The sequence below is a fragment of the Giraffa tippelskirchi genome, chromosome 10 (assembly GCF_054371585.1).
Source record: "Giraffa tippelskirchi isolate mGirTip1 chromosome 10, T2T-mGirTip1v1.2.pri, whole genome shotgun sequence".
NCBI classification, from domain to species: Eukaryota; Metazoa; Chordata; class Mammalia; order Artiodactyla; family Giraffidae; genus Giraffa; species Giraffa tippelskirchi.
In genome coordinates, this window is record NC_137284.1 from 13,033,834 (window position 1) to 13,048,529 (window position 14,696).

General features: G+C 39.3%; 1 protein-coding gene across 1 annotated transcript in view; it reads left to right on the forward strand.

Annotated features, from left to right (window-relative positions):
* The window catches only part of PRDM10 (PR/SET domain 10), a 147,173-nt gene that overhangs the window by 4,591 nt on the left and 127,886 nt on the right, over positions 1 to 14,696 (forward strand). Inside the window, exon 2 of the mRNA XM_081534046.1 lies at positions 4,356 to 4,467. The gene's annotated coding sequence lies outside the window, so the exon portion shown is untranslated. The remainder of the gene's footprint in view (positions 1 to 4,355; positions 4,468 to 14,696) is intronic.

Below are 14,696 nucleotides of genomic sequence, written 5' to 3' on the forward strand. Positions count from 1 at the left end.
CAAACCCACCTCACCATCCATGCCTAACTCGCTTCCACTAGAACCTGCTCACGGACATTTCCTGCTCTCCCCCTTCTTCCCCAAGGCTGAGCTGACACACCTCCTCTGTGTTCCCCAAAACATTCTGCACATACCTCTGACACACTGTTTGTAAACTAAACATCAATCATTTATTTTTCTTTGTTGTCTCTTTTATTACACCATGCAGGGAGGAGTCAGGTTTGGTTCATTTCTGTACCTCTACATAGTGCTTGTACTTAACAGACATTCAAAAAATATTTGTGGAGGGAACACATAACTAAATGAACTTACAACCTAGCAGAAAGGACAAAACCTGTGCATGCATAAGGATCGCACTAAGTGTAAAGTCATAAATGGCCCAAGAGAACTGTCTGTGTTCTTTAAGGAATAAATTGGAGGAAGAAGCTGGTTACATCTGGCTGAGGATGCCAGGCAAAGATCATAAAAGAGCTTATGTCTGAGACTTCCTGTAATATACAAAGGATGTGCAGGAGAGCACAAAAAGCATGGAAGGAACAATGCAAGCAAAGACATGGCATTGAAAAAACACAAGTCATGTAAGAATATGTGAGTGGGACTTCCCTGGTGGTCCAGTGGCTAGGACTCTGTGCTTCCAATGCAGGTTCAATCCCTGGTTAGGGGACTAGATCCCACATGCAGCAACTGAAATATCTTGTGTGCTGAAACTAAGACCTGGTGTGTAAATGAGTAAATAAAAATAAATATTTTTTAAAAAGAATATGTGAGTATTTCACTTCATTGGAGTACGTTAGAGCATTTGTAATAAATAGGAAAGATAAGATAGTTGGTCAGGTTACCTAAAAGATCCTGAGGAGCCATAGAAATGTCTATTATTTACAGATAAGCCACTCTACAAAAATGTAACTCAAGAGAAATTAGAGGGACTTCCCTGTGGTTGAGTGACTAAGACTCTCCGCTTCCAACGCAGGGAGCCTGGGTTCGATCCCTGGTCAGGGAACTAGATCCCACATGCTGCAACTAAGACCTGGCAGTCAAATAAATCAGTATATACTTCTTTACACACACACAGACACAAAGAGAAATTAGAAAGTTCCCTAGGTCTCTCATATTTCTATCTTGCTTGGAAGGCTTCCATGTTCCCTTTGCCACTGATGTTGAACAGCTTGGATCACTTCTCACAGGGACCCTCTGTAAGAAGCAGAAAGGTTTAATTTTATGTGAGTTTCAGCTTCGGGCTTCCCAGGTGGCTCAGTGGTAAAGAATCCACCTGCCAGTGCAAGAGACATGGGTTCAACCCCTGGGTCAGAAAGATCCCCTGGAGAAGGAAATGGCAACCCACTTCAGTATTCTTGCTTGGAGAATCCCATGGACAGAGAGAGGAGCCTGGAGGGCTACAGTCCAGGGGTCACAAACAGTCAGACACAACAGAGCAACTGAGCGTGCAAGAGTTTCAGCTTCAGGCTTTATACATGAGAAACCTATATTTTAATATGTTCATGTATAAAGCCTCTCTTACACTTTCTATTGGTCTAAATTAAAATAGGACTTGATTTTAAATCAAGTCAAATAAACAAAAATATCAAGTACTTAAAAATCAATACAGGGTACCCAAATTTGATCATGCCAGAGCAGGGTCTAGACAGAAGAAAGAATCTGGCACTGGAGTTTTCATGCAAATATCTTTTGTTTTCAATGATAATATTGATTTAACTGATTACCATCTGGTTGTGTAGGTGTGGCTGAAATATAATGCTTGAAAAATAACTTTAAACACATGACATGTATAGCCTACGTTTTGTTTTGCTGGTAAACTGGTTGACAGGCTTGAAGCAAACAAGTTGTGAATCTTGGGTGTCCTCATACAGACAGGCATGAGATTTTGACAGTCCCTACTGATGTCTTGGAGGAGACCAGAGCAAGGGAGTTTAGTTAGCTCTGCAGAAAATCTGCCTCTGGCTGCAAATCACTTTTGGAGGAGTTGTTATTGCATGTGTCTCTGTCTGTTTACCTTCCTTTATTTGTTGTCCCTGATTCTTCATTTGAAAGGACACATCCCATTCCCTCCTTGTACCTGGGCTGTTCTGCCTCTGTGCAACGGCTATTTTCTCCGCTGTCCATAATGACACCACATTTTCTAGTGTTCTTGTTCGGTGCTTTTTAAAATGATTTCCCCTGCCTTCAGTGTGGAATATATAAAATGATGATAAAAACTTCAGTGCTGAAAACTGCTTACACTAAAAGTTCTTATTGTTGGTGATTTCCACATGGGACTTGCTTTTCAGGAAAGTGGATGTGAAATTACTCAGCTTGAGAAGTTGCAAATCACAGTTTGAATGTGTTGATATTTGGGGCATCTTTCTACCCTGTACAGAGATCCTTTCTATAATAGCCAGCATGGTAATATGGAGAAGCTCAGAGTTGTATGATTAGAAGGCAGGACCTCATAGCAGAGAACAAGTGGTTAAAGCAGAGACTTTAGACTCAGATGAACTTTAAGGTTCGAATACCTGCTCTACAATTTCTGATGGTGTGGGCTTAAATGATTTAATTTCATCAAAGATGAGAATTTTCTTGGCAAAATAGGATACTTTCACCTTTTCAGCAGGATTCTTACAGAGACTAAACAGAATAATGGATAAAGTGTTTATGTGTTTAGCTCGGTGCATAAGTTCAACAAAACAGAGAATTCAGGAGGAGGAGCAAGCTTAGGGGAAGAGATAATGATATTACCATAGTAGCTCATATCTGTATAGTGCTTTTCAATTTTCAAATGTCTCACGTATCCATTATCTTACTTCAAGTTTAAAAGGAACCCTGCAAGTTCCACTTATTTGATTTCTGGGACTCCAGCCTAGGAAAACAATATAAAATGAGAATAAAGGATGGAAAAATGCTTATGAAATATGGTAAATGTTTTAAAGGCAGAGAATACAAAAGTTGTATATATAGAATTATTTCAATTTTATATTTAAAATAGACTGGAAGAAAATAAACTAAAATATTTTTTTCTAGGGAGTGATATTATAAATGATTTTTAAATCTTCTCAACATATTTCTGTGTTTTTTGAATGTTCTATATGGATAGGTAACATTCTATAATTACTTTTACAATGGTGAAAGGAATGATGCCTTTCTCTTTTGTTTTCCATAGTCTTATTAATAATGCTTTGTTAAGTAGATAGATTAGTTCATTGTTATTTTCTTTGTTTTATAATATCAACACTTTCAATATAATAACTATAACACATAGCACTTACTACCTGCCAGTCATTGTTCTAAAATCTTAAAAAATATTAAGTTTAGATGTGAGTTTAGAATTTATTAGAATTATCTCAATTTTGTGTTTCCAGCTGTAAATAATAAAAATGTCTACTCAACATGGTTTAAACAAAAATTGTAAATTAAGGCTTTGTAACTGAAAAAATCTAGAGGTGAAAATGTGGAGAGAGGGTATGGTTCCAGCCAGAGCTGAAGCTCACATCTCTGATTCTCCTGGCCCTCCTCGTCTGGCAACTTCGTCCACAGCCTAACAGTGAGGCGTCCGTGACCATTTTGGATCCTGTCCTACATACTCTCAGGAAATTGTCCAGGAGAAAATACAGCTTCTGACTCAGGCTTCCAAATGAGAGTCCTGAGATTCTCTGGTTGCACAACTTAGGTCACATACCCACTCCTGACTCAAAAACTGAAAGTGTAAGGTGGGAAGAAGGGCAACATAAAATGTGCTGAGTATCTTGAAGTAAGTGATAAAGAATCCACCTGACAATGCAGGCGATGAAGAGACATGGGTTCAGTCCCTGAATTGATAAGACCCCTTGGAGTAGGAAATGGTAACCCACTCCAATATTCTTGCCTGAAAAATTCCATGGACAGAGGAGCCTGGCAGGTTATAGTTTATGGGGCCGCAAAGAGTCAGACACAACTAAGCACACACACACAGATTTTTTTTCTTAAGTCTTTATTGAATTTGTTACAATATTGCTTCTGTTTTTTTATGTTTTGGGGGTTCTTATTTTTGGCTGTGAGAAATGTGGGATCCTAGTTTCCTGACCAGGGACCGAACTGGCGCCCCCTGCACTGGAAGGTGAAGTCCCAACCACTGGACCACCACACAAGTCCTGTGCTGAACGTCTTGAATCAACAGGGACCTTCAAGGAACCGGAGGCAGAAGGAGATGGGGGAGGGGTGATAAGGGAAAGAAAATCAAATATGAAGGGAGAACTGGGGGAAGTATACTGGGTGGGATATAGACAATGTCAATTACTTTATTTCTCAACATTGAGTTTAGGTTGGCTCTTTCTGCCAAGTCAACTACAAATTTGACCTTTCCTTCTTCCCAACTGTCCTTCCAGGATCGTTATTTTGATTCTCTATGGGTTATCCTGTGCATCACTGAATAGATGTTGATGAAGCAGTCTAGGAAACTCCTCAGCTTTAAATCACCTGGAAACCTTTGAGTTGAAGGTAACATGTGGAACAAGCTATGTACAGTGGTCTTTTCTTTCTCTTATACTGACAATGTTTGCTTGTTGTTTCAATTAGGAAATGTCTGGGAGTGAGCCCGGCCAGCTTCTCTGGCAGAGGTTCACGGGGTAAGAGGGAGTTTATGCGACCCCACTGTCTATTTCTGTTTGTTTGTTTGTTGTTGTTTTGTCTTTTTTTTTATATAAAGGCTTTGAGATGTAGTTCACACATCATAGAATTCACCCTTTTAAGGTGTACAATTGAATGGTTCTTAGAATATTCACAGAATTACGCAACTGTTACCATAATCAATTTTAGAGCATTTTCATTACACCCAAAAGAATCCCTCACTCTGCTTATCAGTAGTGATTCCGTGTTTCCTGTCCTCCACCTCCTCCCAGCCTTAGGCAACCACTGCTTCACTTGGTATCTGTAGATTTGTCTTTTCTAGATATTTCCTTTATTATGATAAATGAAATCATAAAATATGTGGTCTTTTACAAATACTATATGATATCACTTACATGTGGAATCTAAACTATGACACAGATGAACCTGTCTACGAAACAGAAACAGACTCACAGACATAAAGAACAGATACGTGGTTGTCAAGGGGGAGGGGAGGTGGCAGAGGGAAGGATCAGGAGTTTGGGATCAGCAGATTCAAACTATGATACACAGGATGGATAAATGACAAGGTTCTACTGTAGAGGACAGGGAACTATATTCAAGATAAACCATAATGGAGAAGAATATGAAAAAGAATATGCACATATATATATATGTACATTCAGTTTAATTCAGTCACACAGTCATGTCCAACTCTTTGTGACCGCATGGACTGTAGCACACCAGGCTTCCCTGTCCATCACCAAATTCCAGAGCTTACTCAAACTCAAGTCCATCAAGTCGGTGATGCCATCCAACCATCTCATCCTTTGTTGTCCCCTTCTCCTCCTGCCTTCAATCTTGCCCAGCTTCAGAGATATTTCCAACGAGTCAGTTCTTCGCATCATGTGGCCAAAGTTTTGGAGTTTCAGCTTTAGCATCAGTCCTTCCAATCAATGTTCAGGGCTGATTTCCTTTAAGATTGACTGGTTGGATCTCCTTGTAGTCCAAGGGACTCTCAAGAGTCTTCTCCAACACCACAGTTCAAAAGCATCAATTCTTTGGCACTCAGCTTTCTTTATGGTCCAACTCTTATATCCATACATGACTATTGGAAAAACCAGAGCTTTGCCTAGATGGACCTTTGTCGGCAAAGTAATGTCTCTGCTTTTTAACATGCTGTCTAGGTTGGTCATGGCTTGTTTTCCAAGGAGGAAGCGTCTTTTCATTTCATGGCTGCAGTCACCATCTGCAGTGACTTTGGGGCCCAAAAAAATAAAGTCCGTCACTGTTTCCACTGTTTCCCCATCTATTTGCCATGAAGTGATGGGACCAGATGCCATGATCTTAGTTTTCTGAATGTTGAGTTTTAAGCCAACTTTTTCACTCTCCTCTTTCATTTTCATCAAGAGGTTCTTTAGTTCTTCACTTTCTGCCATAAGGGTGGTGTCATCTGCATATCTGAGGTTATTGATGTTTCTCCTGGCAATCTTGATTCCAGCTTGTGCTTCATCCAGCCCAGTGCTTCTCATGACATACTCTGCATATAAGTTAGAAAAGCAGGGTGTTGATATACAGCCTTGACATACTCCTTTCCCAATTTGGTACCAGTCTGCTGTTCCATGTCTGGTTCTAACTATTGTTTCTTGACCTGCATACAGATTTCTCAGGTGGCAGGTATGGTGGTATGGCATTCCTATCTCTTTAAGAATTTTCCAGTTTGTTGTGATCCACACACATACCCTGAAATGCCACCAAATATTTTACTGTTCATTTATTGGAAATGAGGTGATTCCAATGTTTTCACCTACAGTAGTATTCCTTCTGCAAATGGCTCCTTGAAACAAATATATAACTCTCAGTAGTTTTATTCTCAAAAGGGGACCTGATATCTAAATTCCAGAGGTGCCTTTATGTGGCTCTGTCTCTACTGACTTGTTATGAGAAGCGTTACTGATCACATTTTCTGGCACACCTCCTTAAAAGCACAGTCAGCAGCATTCAAAACAGTTCCTGGAGGCCTGCCCTACAGAGACTTTTGATGATGTCTGTACTATTTTGAGATAAAAAGAACTCTGCATACAGCAGTCCAGAAACATAGTCAAAATCAGCTTTTAAATCACTCGTTACATCTTGGATGTACATAATGTACATGATGGAGGCTACTGAAGACTTGAGTTGTTTCCAGCAGGTCTCTCTAGGTCTCACTCCTTTTAGGGGGATGGGTTGCAGGCCAGACAAGGTGCCATGGGGTGAGTAACCCCAACATCATGGCCTTAGCTGTTGCTCACATTGGAAGGACCAGCTTTACAGATCTTTTGAGACAACCAGTGTTGTATCGCCTGTCACTGGCTGGTATTAACACACTAAATTACAATTCCATAGTAAAATATTATGAAATCAAGACTCACCTATACAATGATAGATTATTACTCAGCCATTAAAAAGGATGAAATAATGCCATTTGCAGCAACATGGATGGACCTAGAGAGTGTCACACTGAGTGACGTAAGTCAGAAAAAGAGAAATATCATATAACATCCCTTATACGTAGAATCTAAAAAGAAATTATACAAATGTACTTACTTCTAAAACAAAGAGATTCACAGACTTAGGAAACAAACTTACGGTTGCCTTGGGGAAGGGATAGTTAGGGAGTTTGGGATGGACTTGTACACACTGCTATATTCAAAATGGGTGACCAAGAAGGACCTACTGTATAGCACATGGAACTCTGCTCAATGTTATGTGGCAGCCTGAATAGCAGGGGATCTTGGGGGAGAATGGATACATGTATATGTATGGCTGAGTCCCTTCACTGTTCACCTGAAACTATCACAACATTTTTAACTGGCCATACCCCAATACAAAATTAAAAGTCCAGAAAAAAAGACTCACCTCGTGAAGTTTTGTTAAATTTGTTACATGTGACAATGGTACTGTAGTTTCGTGAGAAAAAATTTTTTCCTTTGAGATGCATACAAAAAAAAAATATCTAAGTGAAACCAAAGAGTAAGAGGTTGCCCTTAAAGGAAGAGCCTGTGAGAGGCAGACAGATTTGACTATTTGACAAAGTAATTTTAAAAATGCCTAATTGTCGCTTGAGTGATTGAGTTTTGATTATGGATGCAACCTTTTAGATCTGATAGAAATTATTTACACAGAAGTGCTAAGAGAGCAGTAAGATAAACAGATATGGCAATGATATCAACTGACATATCTGGTGAGGTTATGCGATGCTTAAACATCACAAGAGTGAGTGAACATCACCAAATAAAAGCTTTGTAACAGTTTCAAGTAGTAAAGACTGATGTATGGGCCAATAACCTATCCTTGCAAGAGAAGTCATTCTTGTGATGGTTTTTTTTTTTTTTTAATCTTTTGCTCTTGGCTGCTGCCCTAGAAAGATTAAAGTTGGAGCTTTCAGGATCTATGAGGTTGAATTTACAGTGACAAAGTGTGCAGACTGATCTCTGTATTCTTACCTTGAGAAAAGGTGAAGAATGGCTTTCTCATTCTTCATCATGACATTTTGCTTACTTCTTTGATTTTGGGATTTTCAATCCTGCATTCCACTGTTTTCTATCACTCAGCTATAAGTCAATTCTAATTTGAGTTCAGGGGTGATTGATGAAAATCAAAGTCAACTCTCAACCATTATCTACTTTATGTGTTATCTGTGACCTCTTAGTTCTTCAACCTGCTAGCCCCCTTTATTTTATTTTTTTAACTTTTATTACTGTTAGCTTTTGGCTGCACTCGTTTTGTCATGCACACGTTTTTTGTTTCCCTCTAGTTGCTGTGTACCGGCTTAGTTGCCCCTAAGCATGTAGGATCTTGGCTTCCCAAGTGGTACAGTGGTTAAGAACCTGCCTGCCAATTCAGAAGATGCAAGAGACTCAGGTTTGATCCCTGGGTCGGGAAGATCTCCTGGGGAGGGAAATGCCAACCCACTCTGGCATTTTTGCCTGGAAAATTCCACGGACAGAGAAGCCTGTAGGGCTACAGTCCATGGGGTCGCAAAGAGTCAGACACGACTGAGTGACTGAGCACATTCGCACGTGTGGGATCTTAGTTCTTAAACCAGGGATCGGATGCACATTCCCCGCATGGGAAGGCAGATTCTTAACCACCAGACAACTTTCAATTATTTAAGTTCCACTTCTTATCAAAATGGAATGTGGTGCTATTTGGCTTGGGTATGCTTAGTAATACCTCAAAACTTCTTTAAAGGGACTTCCCTGGTGGTTTGGTGGTCAAGAATCCACCTGTCAATGCAGGGGACACATGTTTGATCCCTGGTCTGGGAAGATGCCACATGCCAGGGAGCGTCTTAGCCCCTGCGCCACAGCTACTGAAGCCCGCGTGCTCCAGAGCCCGCGCTCCACAACCAGGGAGGCCACTGCAACGAGAAACCCGTGAGCGGCAACAAAGAGAAGCCCCTGCTCACCTCAAGGCGAGAAAGCCCGCACAATGCAACGAAGACCCAGGGCGGCCAAAAATAAATAAAATTTAAAAAACAAACCCAAAAACTTCTTTAGAGTTAGTGGCTATTTCTGCCTGCTACATTACTTTGAACCATTGAGCAGTGAGCAACATTAAAGGAAGCTGGATATTCTTAAGCAAGTTGCTGACACCTGAAGCACTAACAGTGATAGCTACCAAATCCCTGGTCCAAAGATGTTCTGTATTTGTGTGGTGATTATATTTTCTAAAGCTAAGGCATGTGATCAGATGGGATAAAATATTTCATTTTATTTTTAACCACGTGGCACAGTATGTGGCATCTTCTTTCCCTCATCAGGGATCGAACCTGTGCCCCCAGCATTGGAAGCTCAGAGTCTTAACCAGGGAAGTCCCAGAGATGAAATATTTTAAATCAGAACAGTTAGCCACCATACATACTTGACAGTTAAAATAGTACTTTTCTGTTCTACCCCTTGCTGGTAACTACTTTCATTTTTGTGTATTGGGCAGCTTTGACCTTAACAAACACTTTCATTAATTCAGAAACCAAAACAAAGAACATGTGCTAAAGAGGAAGAAAATGTGTGAAGACAAACGGTCAAATAACTGGAAATCACGCTGCTTAGGTATTTAATATTCTTCAGCAATGTTAGGTCATTTCTTTAAATAAACTTTTTTTTTTGAACAGTTGTTAGGACATTTTTAAATGGCTAACAATTTTGGCAGATCTGATTTGCAAGAACAAGAGAGAAAAAAAGCAGTTTGCTATATTCAGCACTGGGGAGATTATTCTTGGAGTATTGTGTACGATTTTGGTTTCCCTAATTGAAGAAAGATGTGTGCAACTTGGGAATGGTTCCAAAACTCAACCAAAACATTCAGAGGCTAGAAAAGAAGCCATATGGAATTTATCTTCCAGATATACTCACACAAATAAAGAATAATGTATGTTCAACTGTATTCTCTATAGCATTATTTATAATAACAAAAGATTGAAATCTCCCTAAAAGTTTATCATTATGAGACTGGTTATAGCTGAATTACAGCTTAGCTATACAATGGTATTTACTGTAGCTGTAGAAAAGATTGAGGAAACTCTTTATTCTGTGTTAGGGAAAGATCTCCAAGATGTATTGTGAAGCGAAACAAGCAGTTTATTGTGTGGAGTATACTGCTACCATGTTAAAAGGTAAAAGGAAGGATGATATATATTTATATCGTGTTTGTATGCATAAAAATAATCTTTGGAAGTGTACACGAGAATTCAGGGACACGGAGTTTGGGGATTAGCAAATGCAAACTATTATATACAGGATAGATAAAAAACAAAGTCCTAGTATATAGCACAGGGAACTATATTCAATATCCTGTGATAAAATATAGTGGAAAAGAATAGGAAAAATAGAATACATATCTGAGTCAACTTGCTATACAGTGGAAATTAACACAATATTGTAAATCAACTATACTTCAATAAAATTGAAAAGAAAACAATGACTAATTGCTTACAAGGATTGGCAGGAATTAGATGGATGGGGAATGCAGATTTATACCTTTTGATTTTTGATTCTTACATATGTATTACTTATTTAAAAACTAATTAGATAACTTTAAATGAATGGCCAAGAAGAAAAGAAACAAAATGAAGAGTGGTGAGAGCACTGAGGATTTAAACTGTGTCGACATTTGCGAAGAGCCCTAAGTAAGGCATCTTATCTGTAGCTCCATAACCAGTGTAAATTACCACATGTTAACTCAATTGCAAAGACAAACAATGAATGAATTGATTGTTCCATAATAGAGTTCACTCATGATGCAAAGACACGGCCCTAATTCACAGAATAGAAGATTGAATTAGTAACTGATTTTTCCCCCCAAAATGACAAAGAATTAGTCAATGAAAGAATACTACAGTTCACTATTCCCTGGACCTCATAATGTTTGTAAAGCATTTTATAGTTCTCAAATTGTGTTCACATATGTCATCTCATTGGATCCATCTTTACAAAAACATTATGTGGTGTACACGACCGAAATTTCTATTTCTCATTTTACAAATGAGAAATGGAAATAAAGGGAAGCAAACACTGGCCAGTGGGCTCCACCAAGATGACAGGATATCTGAAACTGAACTGGCTTGAAAAATGAGGGATAGAGGATGATCAAGGACTTGTCAAGTCCAGTCCCTGGACTCCTTAGAAGTATCTATAGCTTTATAATTCTTCTACTCTGTTTTTACCCAGACTTAGTTCTCAATTATTAATTTTTCTTTGCTCTTGTTCAGAGATGCAGCTGAGTTTCTGACTCATCTTGTTTCTTCATTAAAAAAAAAAGACATAGAACCCCTTCTCATCTTCCATCCATTGAAGCTCACATTTTCTCTAAGGAAGCATAGAGGAGAGTTGATTAGAATGTGTATTGCTGGTGCCTCTCTCCCAAGATTCTGAGTCACTGGGTCTCAGGTGGAGCCAGGGAACATGCTTTTTTGTAAGCATGTGATTCTGCTTACACAGGGGGTCTGAGCATCACCCTGGAAAATACACTCAATGAACAGTGAGGTTGTTTGTAATGAGTTACTCTCTGTGGTTGATTAAAATCAAGGCGGCCTCTCAGAGTCTCCTTCCAGCTCGTTATTGTTACAGCAGAGAGGCAAAGCGGGGAGCTGGGAGTGATGATTAACCTCTAGTGAACTGAAGATAAGCCAGTGGTGACAGCATACAGGGCTAATATTTGCCTAGCAGTTCAGGGAGAGATTCACAGACTTTAAAGTCATCACATGTATCTTCTTTCCCTCTGAAACCCTCCAATTATGAGACCAAAATCATCTCAGAGTCTGAACAAGTTGCCTATTTGCTTCCAAGGAGAATTTTAAGGGTTGACCATGTCTGTAAAGACCTAAGCGGTTTGAGATTTGGTTACCCTAGTGACTGCCTCTCTCCCTCTGCAGCGCTGTGGCTGGTGATCTGGTGGGGCACACCTACTCACAGGTCCCAAATTCCATCTAGAAAACAGGGACCAGGAGACCACAGAGGCCTCACCGTGGAGGATGCTCGTTTACCTAAGCTCTTCTCTACTCCAACCCTGGTGAAGCCACTTGTGTGGCTTCCTGCAGAGTTTGTACCAACATTTATCTTTCTTTAGCTGGCCTCTTCAGGAGAGGAAATTTTGTGAAAGCTGCTTTAAAATTATTTAAAATGGCTTAATGCCTAAAGAGTACCTTTGTCATTGGCTGAAGGTTTTTATAGTTTTGCATAACTTTCTGAGGGTTCTTAATTTTGTACTCATGCCTCAAGGCAATTGTTGAGAAGGACAAACATTTATTAATTGAAATAATAAATATTTTATAGGTGTCCTAATAAAATGTGATGATTTAAGGTTTAAGTGGTACATAGAGTCATTCTCGAAGAGCCATAGAGCACACTTCTGTAAAAGCCAAATGGAAAAGTACAGAGGGAAGAAAAACTTAATGGAAAGTTAAATAAAAGTGCATCAGGTACAGAGAAACAGTGGAGAGAATTTTAAGAAAAAATCTTAGGACTTTCCTGGTGGGCCAGTGGCTAAGACTCTGCTCTCTCAATGCAGGGGGCCCGGGTTCGATCCCTGGTTAGGGAAGTGGATCCCACGTGCCGCACTGAAGAGATCCTGAGTGCTGCAGCTAAGACCCAGCAGAGCCAAATAAATACATTTTAAAAATTAAAAGCAAATTTCTTCTCATGAGTTTTGGAAATATGTAGTCACAAGAAACTTCACTTGCTAACTATTTTCCCTGGATTCAAAGATTTACAGGTACTAGTTTATCTCATCCCCTTATTTGCCAGCAGATCATGTCCTTGACAAAAAGAAGAGACCTCCTGAGCTGTGACCACTTGTTGACCTTATGGAGTCACTGAACACAAATTGCCCAGTTGCCTGCTCTCCACATTCTGTTAGTTGACTTAGTCTACCTTTCAGGAAGGAAGAAGTGACTAGAAATTTTCTAAGAATGAAATTAGATTACTGATTACATTTGCCTCAAATCCCGAAACTTTCTCTCATAAACAAACATAACAAGGAGCCTTGGGTGCACAGACTTCTCTCTCTTGCTAAGATCTTTTTTACAGAATATTTATTTATTTATTTGATTTTTGGCCGCACTGGGTTTTCACTGTTGCCTGCAAGCTTTCTCTACTTGCAGCAAGCAGGGCTACTCTCTAGCTGGGGTGCAAGAGTTTCTCTTCTTGCAGAGCACAGGCTCTAGGGTGCACAGGCTTAGCTGCCCCTTTATTGGGGATCTTTACTCACAGACCAGGGAATGAACTGGTGCCCACTGCATTGACAGGTGGATTTTTAACCACTCGACTACCAGGAAAGTCTCCTCTTGGTAAGATCTTTATCTGAAAATCTTAGACCAATTCAAAGATGGAGACCAGGACAGAAGCCTGAATAGCTCATGAGACATAGCATTCCCTAGGGAAGAGTGAAGAGGGCTCGAATTAGCTAGTTTTATCCGTATCATTCATGTCTTACCCACAGTTTCCTCATCCAGAGTTGTACCTGCAGAAGCTCTTCACAGTTAGGAAGGTGGGGAGTGTGGAAAGTGCTCTAGACCAGGACCGTCCTACGGTTCTTTGTGAGATACAGTTGTGTTTGAGACCTGGGCTGTCCAGCATGGAAACCACCAGCCACACGGGACAACTGAGCACTTGGACACGTGTCTCGTGTGACTGAGGAACTGAACTTTAAATTTTATTCAATTTTAGTGAATTTAAACTTAAAGAACCACCTATGCCTGTGGTTACTTATCCTGGTGCAGTTTTAGACTTTCAGGTGACTTATCCAGCTATTAGATCCCAAATTCAGATTTCCTGGCCAATTGAGTATTCAAACCGTAACCAACTCCTCAGTTTGGTTCAAACTCAAAGAAGTAGGTAAAAAGGTGAAAAGAAAAAAAATACCCTCATATATTATTAGAGTAGAAGGAAGATACATCAACAGTTCTAAATTAAGTAGACTAAAAAAAAATTTAGCTGATCACCCGAAGTTGGTATCTATATGTCAAAAAACTATTGCTTTTTTAAAAAAACAAAAACTGAATGGAGTGAACTGGCAGATGAATTTGGCATTATGTAACACAGTAAAATATAAATGAATAACAAACACCAGGCAAGCCTAAGTGGATGCGGATTAAATTAAATACTTACGCTCTACACAGCAGATCTTTAGTAAAGAGCAATTTTATAAACCATGCAGCTTCAATAATAAAAGGATGAAGGGAATGTTTCATTTTCTTAAGGCCTGTTGTTTGACACCTAGGCCACCCAACCCAGATGCCAACAGATGCCTTAGGTACCGCAAACAAAATGATCCAATTGTGTTTAAGTGCATTTGTGTGTATAAGTGAATGAAAACGATGAGTGGTACATATACCCATGAATGTTGATAGCAATTATTCTAGTTGGGTTTTTATTATTGTTATTGTCTTTATCCTTTTCTGTTGCCTCCAGATTTTCAATATTGAGCAGAAATATTTTTTAAGAAAAATTTTTTCAAAAGATAAAAGCACAGAGAAAAATATTATAAACATTCATATGTCTACCACTCAGATTGAACAGTTGCCCCTAATTCATTATATTTGCTTTGACTATTTCTTTCTCTTTCTTTTTTGAAGAAATAAA